At 45.9% G+C, this 14991-nt stretch overlaps 2 long non-coding RNA genes across 2 annotated transcripts; both read left to right on the top strand.

The window, feature by feature from the left end:
• The first annotated feature begins 2524 nt into the window (after window positions 1-2524).
• On the top strand, window positions 2525-5303 carry LOC140694927 (uncharacterized). Its single transcript, XR_012070591.1, has 3 exons — window positions 2525-2753; window positions 3523-3632; window positions 5029-5303. It is a non-coding gene; the product is annotated as an uncharacterized lncRNA (long non-coding RNA).
• A 1-nt stretch (window position 5304) lies between these two features.
• On the top strand, window positions 5305-13673 carry LOC140694926 (uncharacterized). Its single transcript, XR_012070590.1, has 3 exons — window positions 5305-5581; window positions 12847-13006; window positions 13411-13673. It is a non-coding gene; the product is annotated as an uncharacterized lncRNA (long non-coding RNA).
• Window positions 13674-14991: the final 1318 nt, after the last annotated feature.

The raw sequence follows: 14991 nt of genomic DNA, 5'->3' as shown, positions 1-14991 counted from the left end.
CACCTTACCTCCATGTCAGTAGGGCCCGTGTGTAATAACAGGAATAATACTAACAGAAGTAAATGTCTCAGGAGTGTCTAGGGAAAACCCAAAGACAGCGGGGAGATGAAAACAAGGACACACAGGCTGTTTTAGCCTCTCACACCAATAGCTGTAGCAAACTACACACAGCCCAGCCCCAGTAGATAAACAGACAACCTCACAGAAGAAATTATTTATTTTGGTTCTCTTACCCAGTGCATTCCATGGTGCATCCTCGCCTAGAATTGAGTGGAAGCAAGTCCATCTCAGAAGGGACATAACTGAAGAGGGATGGCTTCCCAGACTCTGAGGGGCAGAGAGAGCACCAGCCTGGGTTAGAGAAAGGTGAGGGGTGGGGTAGGGTGTGGGCTGCCTTCTTCCCCATATAAGGAACCTTCCTGAGGCCAGCACAGTAGGAGGGAGGGCCATGGGGTGGAAGCAGCCAGACTTCATCCTGAGAACTGTTGGGATGCCTCAAAGGGACCATTCAGGTGCCCAAACTGGGCCCTGATTGAGGGAGCCAGTCGGTCTGACTCAGAGCCCAGGACTGAGGTGGGCTCACAGCAGGCCGGTATTACTTGGCCGGATCCATTTCACTTCTCCGAAGCCCTGTGTAAAACATGAAGCGTGGACGGCCTGGTGAGCACAGCTCTGCCCTCAAGACCGGTTTCAACTCCTCTCTTCCCAGAGAACAGCATCTCTGAACCCGTCCTGGGTGACCTCACAGAGATCACCCTAGTGGCCCAGGCTAGTGACCGGGAACATGTACCTTCCTGCAGGCAAACCCTGACGTCCACTGATGCATCATATACTGGCAAAGAGTGAGTCACTGTGCATTGGTCTAACAGCAGAGACTCTGCCAAAGGCCCAAGAGGTGGTGTGTGGGACATGCAGGGGTGCAGGAGTGTAAGCAGTGCAAAAGTGTAACTGGTGACAGGGGTGCAGGGGCTGTGGAGGGCGCAGGCATTTCAGGGGATGTGGGGGTGGAGGGGTGCAGAATTGCAGAGAGTAGCAGGGGTGCAGAGGTGCAGGGAGTGTAGGGATGCAGGGAGGTGCTCAGGGACCTGGCCAGGATAAGAAGGCAAGTGCACATCCTTGCAGTCAGCCTGACCCCGGTAGGCTATTGCAATGCTTTTGGGCTGCGGCGGCGGCGGTGGCGGTTGGGAGGCTGCCCGGGCAAGCCGATCGATTTCTTCTCTTCCCTGCAGCCTGGCCTGGGGTGGGGCTTGGCCGCCGGAGATTCGCCAGATGTTGCACTCCAGGTAAGCTTGCTCCTGGTAGGTGGGGCGGTTAGGTCAGAAGGCAGTGGCAGCGGCAGAGGGGCGGAGCGGGTCTACCCCTGGTGAACGGGTGGAATAGCTGCCTTGTCCCGGCTGCTGGGCCTGGGAGCGGCCTCTTCTTCCCCAGGTCGCCGGACACTCCTGTCCCACTCAGCTTGCTGAGTGCGGAGTGGGGGCGGGGCCGTTAAGGTGCGGGACCCACGGGGGGAGGGAGGCTGCCGCGGGGGAGCCGATCAATTCGCTCCGCTCTCCCCAGAGGCGGAGCCAGGGGCGGCTTCTGCTGCCCTAGAGGCGGGACGCGGGTCTCCAGATGAACTTGCTCCTGGGAGGCGGCGGCGGAGGCGGCAGGGGCAGGGGATGTGTTCCAGGGAGTTGCTCCATTTCTTCTCTCCCCCACGGCCTGGCTTGGGGGCGACGTCTGCCGCCGGAGATTTGCCTCAGGTCCGACTCCAGGCGAGCTTGCTCCTGGGAGATGGGTGCGGTGCGGTCAGGGGGCTGGTAAGGTGGTGGCTGCAGGCATAGGGAGGCTGCCCCGGAGGAGACTGTGGATTAGCTCCATGTCTGCACCGCGTGGCCTGAAGGCGGCCTCTGCTGCCCCAGGTCCCGGGACACCCCTGTCCCACTTTGTCTGCTGGGGGCGGGAGGCAGGGTAGTCAGGGTGCAGGGGTGGCGGTGGTCGGGGGCCTGCAGCGGGGGAGCGGACCATTTGCTCCCATCTTCCCCGCGTCTTGTCCTGGGGGCGGTCGCTGTTGCCCTGTGTTATGAGACGCGTGTATCCTAGTCGGCCTGACCCCGGGAGTTGGACTTGGTACTTTGGGGGTGGTGGCAGCAGCGGCAGGTTTTCCCATGGAACTTGTCCATTTGCTCCCACTTCCCCCCATGGTTTGCCCTGGGGGCGGTCCCTGTTGTCCCAAGTTCGTCGGACGTCCATCTCCAGGTCAGCCTGCTCCCTAGAGGAGGCCACTGTGAGGTCATGGGCAAGAGTGGTGGCTGCTGCGGGGGTAGGGGCTGCCTTGGGGAGCTGGTGGATTGGCTCCCGTCTCCCCGATGGCCTGGTGTGGGAGTGGCCTCTCCTGCCCCAGGTCACCAGACGCACCTGTCCCACTCAGCCTGCTGGGGGAGGGGCGCCCTGGGCGGTGCCTTTAAGGTGCGGGGGTGGCGATGGCGGGGGTAGAAGACCTGCAGCGCGGAGCCTGTCAATTTGCTCTCCTCTTCCCCGTGACCAATCCTGGGGGCGTCCTCTGCTGCCCAAGAAGCCGGATGCCCGTCTCCAGGTCAGCTTGCTCCTGGGAGACGGGCCCGATGCGGTCAAGGGGCAGAGGCAGTTGCGACGGCCGGCTGCCCCGCCTAATGGGGCCACTTCTTCTCCTCTCCCCTGACCTGGCCTGGGGACGTCCTCTCTGGCGCAAGATTCGCCTGACACCCCACACCTGGTCTGATTGCTCCTGGAAGGTGGGCGCGGTGAGATCAGGAGGTGGAGAGGACAGGGGCTGCCCCTGGAGAGCTGGAGGATAAGCTCCAATCTCTCTGCAGGCCTGACGTGGGGGCGGCCTCTGCTGCCCCTCGTTCCCAGGTCACACTTCTTCGGGTCATATTTCCCCGGGGTTGCGGTAGGGTGCGGGGGCGTCGGGGTGTTGGCGGGGGTATGGAGCCTGTCACTCGGGAGCTGGGGGTTTAGCGCCCATCTTTTCCGCAGATTGGCCTGTGGGCAGCCTCTGTTGCTCCAGATCGCAAAGCAATTTCCCTGACAGCTTAGCCACCAGAGGTGGGCAGGATGGGCTGAGAGGGCTGAGGCAGCCGCCAAGGCAGCGACGGAGGGGGCTGTCCCTGGCCAGCTGGTCAATTTGTTCCCATCTCAACCTTTGCTGCCCCAGTTTCGCAGAACGCCCTTCTCCAGTTTATTCTTCTCCAGGGAGGTGGGCGCAGTGCATGCAGCCCGAGGTCTGGGCTCTCCCTTGGGAGGGGCAGAACTCTCTTGTTCTCCTTTGTCTTTATTCTTCAGCGAAGTGGTTACTGGACGCAATTCTTAATTCTGAGAAAGTGTAGCCTGTGTTATGGAAGAGCTGCTGGACAGTGAGGTTTCTGGGTGGATTTTCACATCAGCTGATGCCCCAGGCAGGCAGGAAAGCTATTACTCAGAGCTTCTTAGTCTGGGGTTGGGGATGGCCCCGCCATCCTTGCCATGCTTTTTAAAAATGTGTTACTCCCCTCTTTTTCCTAGGTGACATTTTAGGTTATTGGGTCTCAGATTGCTGGCACACTCATCCCTGTTCTCAGACATCTTTTAAACTTGGGTGAAGTGATAAGTAGGGGAAGATGATTTACTGAAAGGTAAGAATACTTAAATTCGCATTAAAGCTACATTCTGTCAATCTTTCTAAAATGATTTTCCTCTGATTCTAAATCCACGACCTAGTGAATGTTGTACTCCTGTGTAAAATCATTGATCTTCACATCACATTTGTTGAGTGGTCAACGAGATTTGTTAATTAGATTATTCCTGAAAGGAAAAGTTCAGGCTTTTCAGAATTCCTTGTCTGATGTCACCCAGGCAGTCACAGTAGAAGACAGAGCTGATATAAAAATCCCTCAGCTGCCTGAACTGCAAAGCTTCTGGGATTACTGATCCCTGAAATGCAGGTGACTCTTGATGATAATCTGGGGGATGGTTTAAATGATCAGATTCTTCCAGTCCTATAAATGGGTTCCGTGGCCCCAGCCCCGGGAGAACTGGACATAAGGGCCATATCGTGTGTGGTGGGATGGGAAGGCAAGGTGTAAGAGCTGGAATCACTGAGATTCCACACTCGCTAAACACAGACTCCAGAGCCTAATTGTTGTCAGGTTCTGTTCTGGATTTGAGAGTGTGTTCATACATGATTCTTGCCCTTCTGGAGTCACTGCCTGGGTGGAAGTAACCTTTACATAGATCTGTGGAGGATGACATTTAAGTAGATGGGCTGTTATGGTTCTCAATGTGCCCAGGCTTGCTCTTCCAGGCACTCGTGGGACTAACGCGAGTCATGTTATTCACTCATTCACTGATTTATTACCCTTGAATTGATCACTCGTCCCACAGTAAGTGAAACAAGGTAACAGGAAGCTGAGTTTTGTCCCCTCTCCTATCACTGATTGTTTTTCAGTCGGGCGCCCTGCGTATGCATTGTGAAACGGTGGTATTTCGTGCCCAATGGGGCAGCACTGTCAGTTCTGAGAATCAGGGGAGACACATGGGTAGGACAGCACCCTGACACACATGGCACCCCCCATCCCGTGAGACAGAATTGTCGATGCTCAGGTGACCCGATGTAGACTGCGGTGCTAAACCTGAGCATGTTTAGTTATCCTGGTGGCTATGAAAATACAGACTACCAGTCGCTACCTCTGGAGACTCTGAGGGTGTGCACCCCAGGATTCTGCATTTTAAGAAGCACTTTAACGAATCCTGATGAAGAGATCTGAGTGTCCCACGGAGAAACACTGGTGTGCGAGGCACCAATATTGAGGATTCTCAGGGAACGATGTCTTTTTAGGATGGTCCATGGGCCCTCACTTTAGACTTTTGCCTTGAGTTTAATTTTATGTGTTCAGAAGTGATGTCTTTCAATTCCAGTGCATGTCAGCATGCTCTGTGCAGGGATTTACTCTCAGTAGATGGCAAAAACTATGATTCTTCAGGTCACCGAGCTACACTGTGAACGATATTTTATTTTGGTTTTCTTTGTAGCAATGCAGAGTCTCCCGAGAAGAGATTTAGACTCAACAGCTTTGTGTCAGACTTTGGAAGACCGCTGCTGCCCAAGGTGTTCTCTGGCAGTGCAATGACGAATCTAGGTCCCTCTTTCACTGCTACATCAATGAAGTGGACCACTTGGACAAGGCCAAAGCTGGTATCCCTACCATAGCCCTTTACAGTGTTATTCGGCTCCAGGAAGCCATCAGATGCAGCAGGTGGCCAGAGGAGGAGCCGAACAGACTCATGAAATGTGACATCCCCAACTTTATCAACACGGACCAGAACTCTGCCTTTGTGGAAGATGATTTCCTGATTTTGTAACTACCGATTGTTCTAGAAAATAAGCCAGTTGCCCAGAACTCACACAAAGACTTGAATTGAGAAACGTGCTTTCTCAGGTATCTTTCTGAAGATGTGAAGTCTGTCTTTGTATGGAAGGAAGTCCCCTTTCACAAAACTGAATGTGTTTGTGTCTGAGAGAGGGAAATGGAGACAGAAAGACGAAGAAGCAGAAGAGAGCCCCCTCAGAAGAGATCTAGTTAAGGTGAGTTTTTGTGCCTTTAAAAAACATTTGGGGTTTTAGGGGGAACAAAGTATTTACACTGTCTTATTCTCCTCATTGGAAACCTTGGCCCCGTCGTCAGAGTCAGCGGCCTTGAACGGGGGTTGCACGCTGCGTTTCATCTGGCACTGCCACTTCCACGCTCTGCCTTTAGCACGTTGCTTTGCCTGTCAGGGTTGCCACCCTTTTAACTGTAAGGTGAGGAGTCTGGAGTAGATGATCCACCCCAGCTCTGCTGTTTTGCAAATTTCTGATTTCGTATTCGGATGAGTCTGGGATACACCCAGATCAGTATAAACCAGGCCCTACCTCCTGCCTATTGCTGGGGCATCCCTCAGGTCTGTGCCTTCTACTCAACCCTTTACTGAGCCCAGCTTTTGTCAGGAGCCCAAGTGCCTACCGGGATGGCAGGGGACTTGTCTTTCGTGGTCACGGTGGCCAAGAATTCTATTGGTGTGCTGAAACAACTCTTCTGAGATCCTCCACCCACCCCTGCTCAAACCTAATGACAGCACTACGGTTCCTTTCCTAGGAGGAGGATCAATCCATGGTGCATTTTATGACAATCCTGTCCCCAGGGATGCACGGAAGTTTATCAGCTGAGTGAGGGGAGGTGCCTCTGTGTCCCTGTATCTCTGTCTGCTGACAGTTCGCTGCCACCGGCTACTGAACAAGAAAAGTGCTATTCACCATGTTGTGTGTTTTCCAAATGTGTAGGTGATGGTCTTGTGGCTCGTGCGTGGGCTTTGATTTGGGATGGTGAAGGGCTTATAAATACCTCATCAACATGTATTCGAGGTGGCCTGGTGCCACACAGATTTGATTCATGAAGGCATCAAGCCTGCACACTGGTTTGGAAACAACTTGGTTTTGATCATTCACACTGCATGCATGACTCGCTGCTAATCTCTGGGTGGTTTTTTCATTTCAGATTTATTCACCCCATGTCTTGCTTAAGCTGAAAAATACATTTATTTCACCAGAATATTCCCTGATTCTTTGTTTACACACATCCAGTTTTTTTAATTCCTTTAAAAATGATTCTGTGTTTATAATGCCTCCTAATTTCTATCATCTCTATGTTGCCAGTGGCCTGAGACATGCACCAGATTTGATGCCGGAACAGTTCCACCAAAAGAAATCCCTTTGCCGTAATATCTTTTGAGGAAAATATTATTCTTTAAGGCTCTAACAGTAAATCGTAGAAGAAAGCATGGAACATTTCTTGTAGTTAATACATGTTCATGCGAAAAGAAATGATATTTTCATTAAACAATGTTGATTTTAATAACTTTTACAAATGTGAACATTATTATTCATAATTTAAGTAACCAGATAAAACCACAGTTATTTATTATGAAGATTGAAAACTATTTACATGGTCTCTTAATTAGAAGTAGCTTTATTAGAAGACTGAAGGGTATTTAAAAGATGGAAAAATACCCATGATGACACCATCATTTTTATTAACTAAATATCAAGAACTGTGCAGGGATAAGATTTAACCCTCTGCAAACTGCCAAGTTAGCATGAGGTAGTTTGTGGATGCTGCCAGAGGACAGGACACTCCCCCAGGATCAGAGACAAAGGACTCCCTGCCAGCACAGAAGGCAGCCTGTGGTTCAAGTTCATATTGGTTCCTGAGTTCCTTTCCTATTGCTGTTGTAACAAAGGACCACAGACTCAGTGGCTTAAAGCAATACACATTCATCTTCTCACTGTTCTAGGGTGCAGTAGTGCAAAGTCAATGTCAGTGGGCTAAAACCAAGGAGTGGCCAAGGCTAAGTTCCACACCTAGGCTCTTGGGAGGGATTCATCATCCTACCTTTCCCAGCTTGCAGAGGTGCTCACACTCCTTGGCCCAGGGCCCTGTGTCACTGTGACCTCTGCTGCCACTTTACATCTCTGTCTCTGACTATATAGATATAGAGGAAGAGTCTTCTACATCTGGTATGGACCCTTTTTCCTACATGGACATTGTATCCTTATTTATGTGCAGATGAAAACCCCTTCCCTCCAGGGTGCGGTGGCATCAGCTCACAAGATGACCACTCTGGGCTTTAAGTGTCCTCTTTGTATTGTCATCAGGGAACTTCTCTTTCCATAGTTAGCTCTGTGTTACTTTGTTGTTATATTTTACCCAGAATTACTGAAAGTTTTACTTAAAAGGGATCCTAATTAGCTCTGTTTACCTGTTTCCAGAGCTGAAAGCTTCAGTTCTAGAGTATCAGTTTGATTTTTCCTAAAAATACATTCCAGTATATTTCTCTGGTGAAAGTCTCTACCCTGTTATCTATTGTCCCATCATTTCCTTATTTTCTTGAATATATTAAAAGTATTTTATAGCCTTTATTGGTAACTCTGATGCCTACATCACCTGGGGTTTGCATCCTTTGTCTAATGCTCCTTATTCTCATGTTATCTGTCATATAGTCTGGACATGTTGCATGTCTAGAAATTCTTTATTACATGGCAGACATTGCAAATGAAAAATCCATGTTATCTTCTGTGAGAGCTTTTCTACCTTCCCGTTAGGCAGACAGTGTGAGGGACTGATCATGTCACTCCAATCAGGCGCTGAGGTGGATCAGGACTAAAGTGCCTTTTTTCTTAAAACAGCTTTGAGGTATACTTGGCAAAATAATTTTCACACGTTTAAAGTGTACAGCTTAATATGTTTTGACGTAAGAATATCCCCAAGGAACCATGACCACACTCAAGACAGTGAACATACCCATCACCCACAAAGCTTCTCTCCTGACTTTTTTTGTCCCTCCCTCCCTCCCCGTCTCTTCCCCTGGGAACCATTGATCTGCTTTCTATCACAACATATTGGTTTGCATTTTCAAGATCCTTATATGAATGGATTCATGCAGTATCTACTCTATGTTGTCTGACTTCTTTCATTCAGTGTAATTATTTTGAGAATCATCTGTGTTGCTGTATTAATAGCTTATTTGTCTTATAGTAGAGTATTGTTTAGTGCTGAGTTTTTACTGAAGAGTTTATTGTGAGCAGTGTTTGTATAGACCATCATTTCTTTCTGCATTTACTTCTTGATGGATGCATGGGTTATTTACAACTTGTGCTATTATAAATAAAATAGCAGTGAATATTTGGTTATAAGTCTTTGTATGGACATATGCTTTTCCTTTCTAAAGCACCAGATGAGGAATGTCTGGATTATATGGTACATAGGTGTTTACCTTTTTAAAAGAATCTGTTAAAGACTTTTCCAAAATGGTTGTACTATTGTAAATTCCTCGTGGTGTGTATCAGTTCTGGTTGCTCTACTTCCTTGCCAGCACCTTGTAAGGTCAGTCTTTCTAACTGTATTCATTCTAGTATGTATGTGAACTAGTATCTCACTGTGGTTTTTAAAAGTATTTCTCTAATCATTAATGACACCTTTAATCAGCATCTTTTCATATGCTTATTATCCATCTGGATATCTTTACTGAAGTGTGTTTTCTGGCCTCATTCATTCAGGTGTTTGAATTATTATTGAATTTTGAGACCTCTTTATTCTGGATCAGATACAAAGAGAGACCATTATCAGATATATGATCTGCAAATAGCTTCTGTCTATGGCTTGTCTTTTCATTTGCTTAGCAGTGTTTAGAAGAGCATTGAAGAGTCTTCATGTTCATAAAGTTCACTCTATCAGTTTCTTTTTAAAATAGATGATACTTTTGGTGTCATAGCAAAGAAAAATTTGCCAAACCCAAGGCCATAAAGCTTAAGCCTATGCTTGTTCTCCTAGCTGTTTTATAGTTTTAGATTTCCTATTAAGATCTATGATCCATTTTGAGGTAAATTTTGTATATTTTGTGAGGTGTGAATCAAAGTTCATTTTTTTTTTGCGTATCACTATCTAATTGTTCCAGCACTACATGCTGAAAAGATCCTTTCTCCACAGCATCCTTTTTGAGAATCAATTGTCTGTATAAGTCTTGGTTTAGTTCTGAACATTCTATTGTGTTCCATTATTCTATTTTCCTGTTTTACACCAACACCCTAATTTCTGATTACTGTAGCTTTATAAAAAAAAAGTTTGAAAATCAGATAGTGCAAGTCTTCCAACATTGTTTTTCTTGTTCAAAGTTGTTTTGGATTTTTGGGATCCTTTGAATTTTTATATGAATTATAGAATAAGTTTTTAAATTCCTTACATCCTGTTCTGCCAAAATTCCACCCATGTCTTTGGCCGTCTCCAGAGCCACATTTTCTGAAGAAGTCTCTCTAGATCCCAGGTGAAAGGAATTTCCCTTTCGTCTGTGCTCAAATCACATTTGATATTATTTGATTCCATTTAATCATATTTGCCTGTATGTACTTGTCTGATCTTTCCAGCCATTTAGTAAATCTCAAAAGATTAGGACTCTTGACTTGGTTCCCTCTGTGTGCTGAGAAACTAGTTCTATGCTTTGCAGGAGTGAGCCCTGCAGTAAGAGGTATCTGCAGCACACATCTAGCTCATTGCTTGAATATTGTCAAGGAATTCTGCAGATTTAGAATTGTTTATTGATTGTTGTCTCCAAGACGGCTCAGTCTTTTTTATTTCTATTGCTACTGCTGCAGTTTCAAAGAACAATGGGCTAGTTATTTTGCAAATATCAAATCATACTCTAATTGTGTTGTCACGCAAATTATGTGCTGCTGTGTCTTAACAACCTGCTTAGTGTTCACAGGCTCCTTCACTCATGGAAAATTTGGGAGAATGTCATATCCTTAGAGATAGCAATGCTGTCTTTGGCGACCTGAGCAGCAGTATCTGAATTCACTCCTGCTATTTTTCCAGTGTCCCCTCTAGACCTCCTCCAGCCCTCCATGGGGGGCCCTGCAGTTCTGCCCTAGAAAAGCCTGTTGCTTCTCAGGAAGACTTCCCTATGAAACATAATCATGTCCTTCTTGTGGGGACATTCAGTCCAGAGACCTGAAAGCAGGGGAAAATGTTCAGCCTGCTTTTGGTAGAACCTAAATTCTTCCATACTTGTTAGAAGCAATTTCAATGAGGAAACTGTTTTGGCATCTAACAAATCAGCATAAATGACTGATGAGGAAGATCAGCTTCCCCATCCCACTCAGTCGTCATGTTGATGTGACACACACATTGGCAAACATTTTCCCCTGTGAGCAACGTAAAGTTCAAGACGTTATGAATGGCTTTTTATTTTTATTTCTTAGTCTTTCCACATTCACTGTGTCTCGTGAGATTATATGAATCCTGCTTATTTTCAGCCCAGCACTAAACTTTTTAAAAGGATCACGTGTTTAAAAGGCTAGTGGACACTTTTTTAGAAGACAGAAATCCTTAGATTTTGGTCCCAGAGTTGAATCTTGGTTAGTGGTGAATGAAAATTCCCGTTAAAATTTTAAATTCAGTGATATAAAGTCTTAAAAATAGTTAAATATTAGTCAATTTCATTAAACACTATAAGAGTTATTTACCTTTAAGCCTGTTTCTGGGGCAATTTTGCAATGATTCCCTCCCTTTATCGATTCCCTCTTTATCAGAATCCTTGAGAGGCCCCTGTCATCATTGTCAGTATCATCATTATCATCATGGAACTGATTCTTCTGGAAGATTCTAGGAAAATAAAGAGATGGACGGGATTATGTGTAGGTCAGTGTGTGCATGTACAATAAGAACAGCTGTCAGGCATTAGATGCAAGATACCCATTTCATTTAGGGGAGAATGTGGTCATGAAATCCTGATGTGGTGAATGAAGGAAGCGGTGGGAACAGGATAGTCAATGCAAAGGAGGAGGAAGTGAGTGAGTTGGAGAGCATAGATCCTTGGTTAGTTGATCAGCACATTGGTAAGAATGAGGGGAGTGTGATGGCAGAATCATGTCCCTCCCCAGCCACAGGGTAGCCACCTGTGACATGTTACTGTACATGGCAAAAGGGATGACAGATATTTTAGGATTAAAAATCTTAGAGGATTTCTGTCTCCTAAATTGTCTATTAGTTAGCCTTTAAACCCATGATACATTATTATAGATTAGTGCAGGGGCACAAATAAAAAGGATTCATATAATCTCACCAGACAAACTGAATGTAGAAAGGATAAGGAAGAAAAACAAAAAGTCACTTATAAGTGCCTTGAACCATAAATTGCTCATGAGGAAATGTTACACAAGGTGAATGTCACAGCCACATACATACTGCCTGAGTGGGATGGGACAAGGGGATCCTGAGATGAGACAATAGGGTGAGTAGTCTGGATTGTCCAGGTGGGCTGAATGTAATCACAGGGGTCCTTAAATTGGAGGATATTTCCCAGCTGAGTTTAAAATCAGAGGGAGGTGTAGCGATGGAGCAATGTTCAGAAAGGCTGCTGACCATGAAAATGGAGGAAGTTGAGGGGCACAAGCTAAGGAAGGTGGGTGACCTCTGTAAACTGGAAAAAAAAAAAGGAAACATTCTCTTCTAGACCCTCTAGAAGGAAGGAACCCTGCTGGTATCTTGAATTTATCCCAATGAGAACTGTGTTGGATCTCTGACATCCACAGCCATAAGCTGATAAGTCTGTGCTGGTTTAAGCTATTAAGCTTAATGGAATTTGTTACAGTGGTAATAGGAAAATAACATAGTGAGCGGTAGTGTAAGGGATTAAAGGTCTAGGATGGGGTGTGGAGAGAATTCTGACATTTACACCTAAAAAACAACCAGGTGAAGTGGGAAGGTGTTTTAAGGAAGTCCTACCTGGCAGGGCTGTCAAGCAGACTGGAGTGAGCGAATCCTTGGAGTTAGAGGAATCAATTAAACCTCTACAAGGAAAATAAGAAATAAAATGTAGCAGGGCTTCAGTGTTAGTAGATGTAGGAATGGAAATGGGCAGAGAGATATAAACATTATTTTGAAATTAGCTACAGGTTTGATGACTGCATGTTTGGGAGAGTTAGCCGATGTGTGGACTGAATGCATCCCCTCAAAATCCATATGTCGAAACCTCATCTCCCAGGTTGATGATATAAGGATGCGGGGCCTTTGGGAGGTGATTAGTAGGATAAAATGAGGTCATGAGAGTATTGCCCTCATGAATGGTATTAGTGTTCTTATACAGGGCCCCAAAGTGCTTGCTTCTCTCTCCTCTCTGGGCCATGAAGATAGTGGGAAGACAGCCATCTTCGAGCTGGCAATCCTCTCCCAGATACATTGACCTTGAAAGCCTCAGCCTCCAAACCATAAGGAATATGCTGGTTGTTTAAGCCACCCGACACACGGTAATTTGTTACAGAATCCCAGACTGACGAAGACAGTGGAGAATGCCACTGCGTTTGGCACTGATTGCCTGGAGAATGCTGAAACCCAGGGAAGTGGGCAGCACAGACGTTTACTCATTTAATCCTGCCAACACTGTAGGGGATAGAGTCTACATTTTCCTCGCTATTTAAAAGGTAAGGAAAAAGAGGCACAAATAATAACAATGACAATGACAACAACAACAACAACAGCAACAATAATTTGTCCAAGATTCACACAGAACTCCCTGGAGGGAGAGTGAGAATTAATACTTATGCAGGCTGGCCCCAGAGCCCCTGCTCATAACTACTAAGTCAGATCACCTTGCTTATTTAGATCAGTTTTTTTTCAACTGTGATATGAGTGTACTGTGTCCAGTAACTTATAATTTCAAAATACCTCACTGTAAGGGAAACATTAGTTGCAGGCATTACAACCCACAGAAAGCTAGACATACAAAAATAACTTGTTAGGGCAAGATAACCAATAATGTTTTTAAATATTATACCTGCTGACCCTTTGCAATAAAGTGTTTATTTATAATTCTGTCTGGCTACAGAATAACATCATTATCCTGCATGTGGCTGGTGGCTCCCGTGTTGGACAGCACGGGTCTAGAGAATTTAAATGACTTGCCCAGCCTTGCCCAGGAAGCTCGTGGTGGGATCAGAGCTATAGTCTGGGACTGTTCCTTCCTATCCAACAATTCCCTCATGGAAGTTTAGAAGCTTCTCCTTTGGTGCCCAGCTGTCTATCCGTACTTATGACATCTTGTCAGGTGCCCCGGCCTGCTCCTGAACATCAGCCAGAACCCACTTCTGCTCTTTTTTGGCCAGGTAATACCTTCTAGCAACTTCCATTGCCTTCTTGGCATCAGTTTTTACATGGAAGGGTAGTGGCTAGAGAAGGAAATGTGTCCACATGACAGGTTTTTCATAAATATAGTAGGAGTGGTCAAGAGAAGAAAACCTCAGGAATACGAGTGGAAGCAGGTCATTTAATATACCAAATGCGTACTTTCAATGTATGTTTGTGTTTCCGAGTCCACGCTTGTTCTACTCGTGCATTATAGGCCAACACATCAGGAGACAAGGATTTGGGGCAAGAAATAGCGGCTTTAATTTGTAAAGCCAGCGGAGAAGATGGTAGACCAATGTCCTGGAGAACCATCATCCCAAGTCAGAATTCAGGCTCTTCTTATATTAAAAAGGGGAAGCGGGAATGCTTGGTTGTTGCAAACTTGGTGTATGAATTCTTTGTTGTTAGAATCCTTTGTTCTTGCAGCTCTTCACCTGGGTCAGATCCGTGTAAACCTCCAACAAGCAAATGTTATTTTCTATTCTGTATCTTGTTATCTTTATACGAATGGAAAAGTGATAATATCCTTCAAAGTCAGAGCCTTGAGAATAGGGTCTCCTGTATATTTCAGGATCTAGGCAACATTGTTTCACAAAAGGTGCAGAAACAGCAAGACTAAGCCTAGGAAACAGGGCACAGGTTTAAAGTCAAAGGAACAGATCTAATATGGAGTCAGATTTGTTCTTTCCTATTTCAGTAGTGCCATGGAGAAGGCACTGTGGGCAGCTTTCTGTAGGGTCCTGGAGGCTTTCTCTCTCAGCCTCTGTGCGCCTCTATTGAAAACCCGTCATCGCTATCTGGCCTGCTGGAAAACCAGTCCGCCTGTTTTGCCCTGAAGTTGTGTTCTGTTTATAACTCATCTCTACTCCTTGGAAAACAACTCAATAAAAACTCAGTTGGTTTCCCACCAGCCCTGAGCAGGGGTGAGGGATAGCATGTTATTATTTTATTAAAAAAATATATAAAAGAGTTTTAAAACAGCACTGGGCACATAGGAGAGAGACAATCAATGCTTCCTGGCTTAAATCGAAAATGATGACTCAGTGAGTCTATGGCTGCTGTATTTGCTGAGCTAGTTACTCCTTTGCTCCATTACACATTTATTTTAACTGAAAAAGAAATATATGCATATGGTTAAAAAAATTCAAACAGAGCAAAAAATACTCAAGTGAAAGAAGTTTTCCCTCATCCTCTGTTCTTACATGCCTCCCTGGAGATGCCAATGTTTACAATCCTTTGTGTGCTTTTCCAGATATGCTATGCAAGTTCCCACCAATGTATG

The sequence above is a fragment of the Vicugna pacos genome, unplaced genomic scaffold (assembly GCF_048564905.1).
Source record: "Vicugna pacos unplaced genomic scaffold, VicPac4 scaffold_112, whole genome shotgun sequence".
Classification (NCBI taxonomy): domain Eukaryota; kingdom Metazoa; phylum Chordata; class Mammalia; order Artiodactyla; family Camelidae; genus Vicugna; species Vicugna pacos.
The sequence above is the reverse complement of the archived record's forward strand: the minus strand, read 5'-3'. Positions and strand labels throughout refer to the sequence as shown.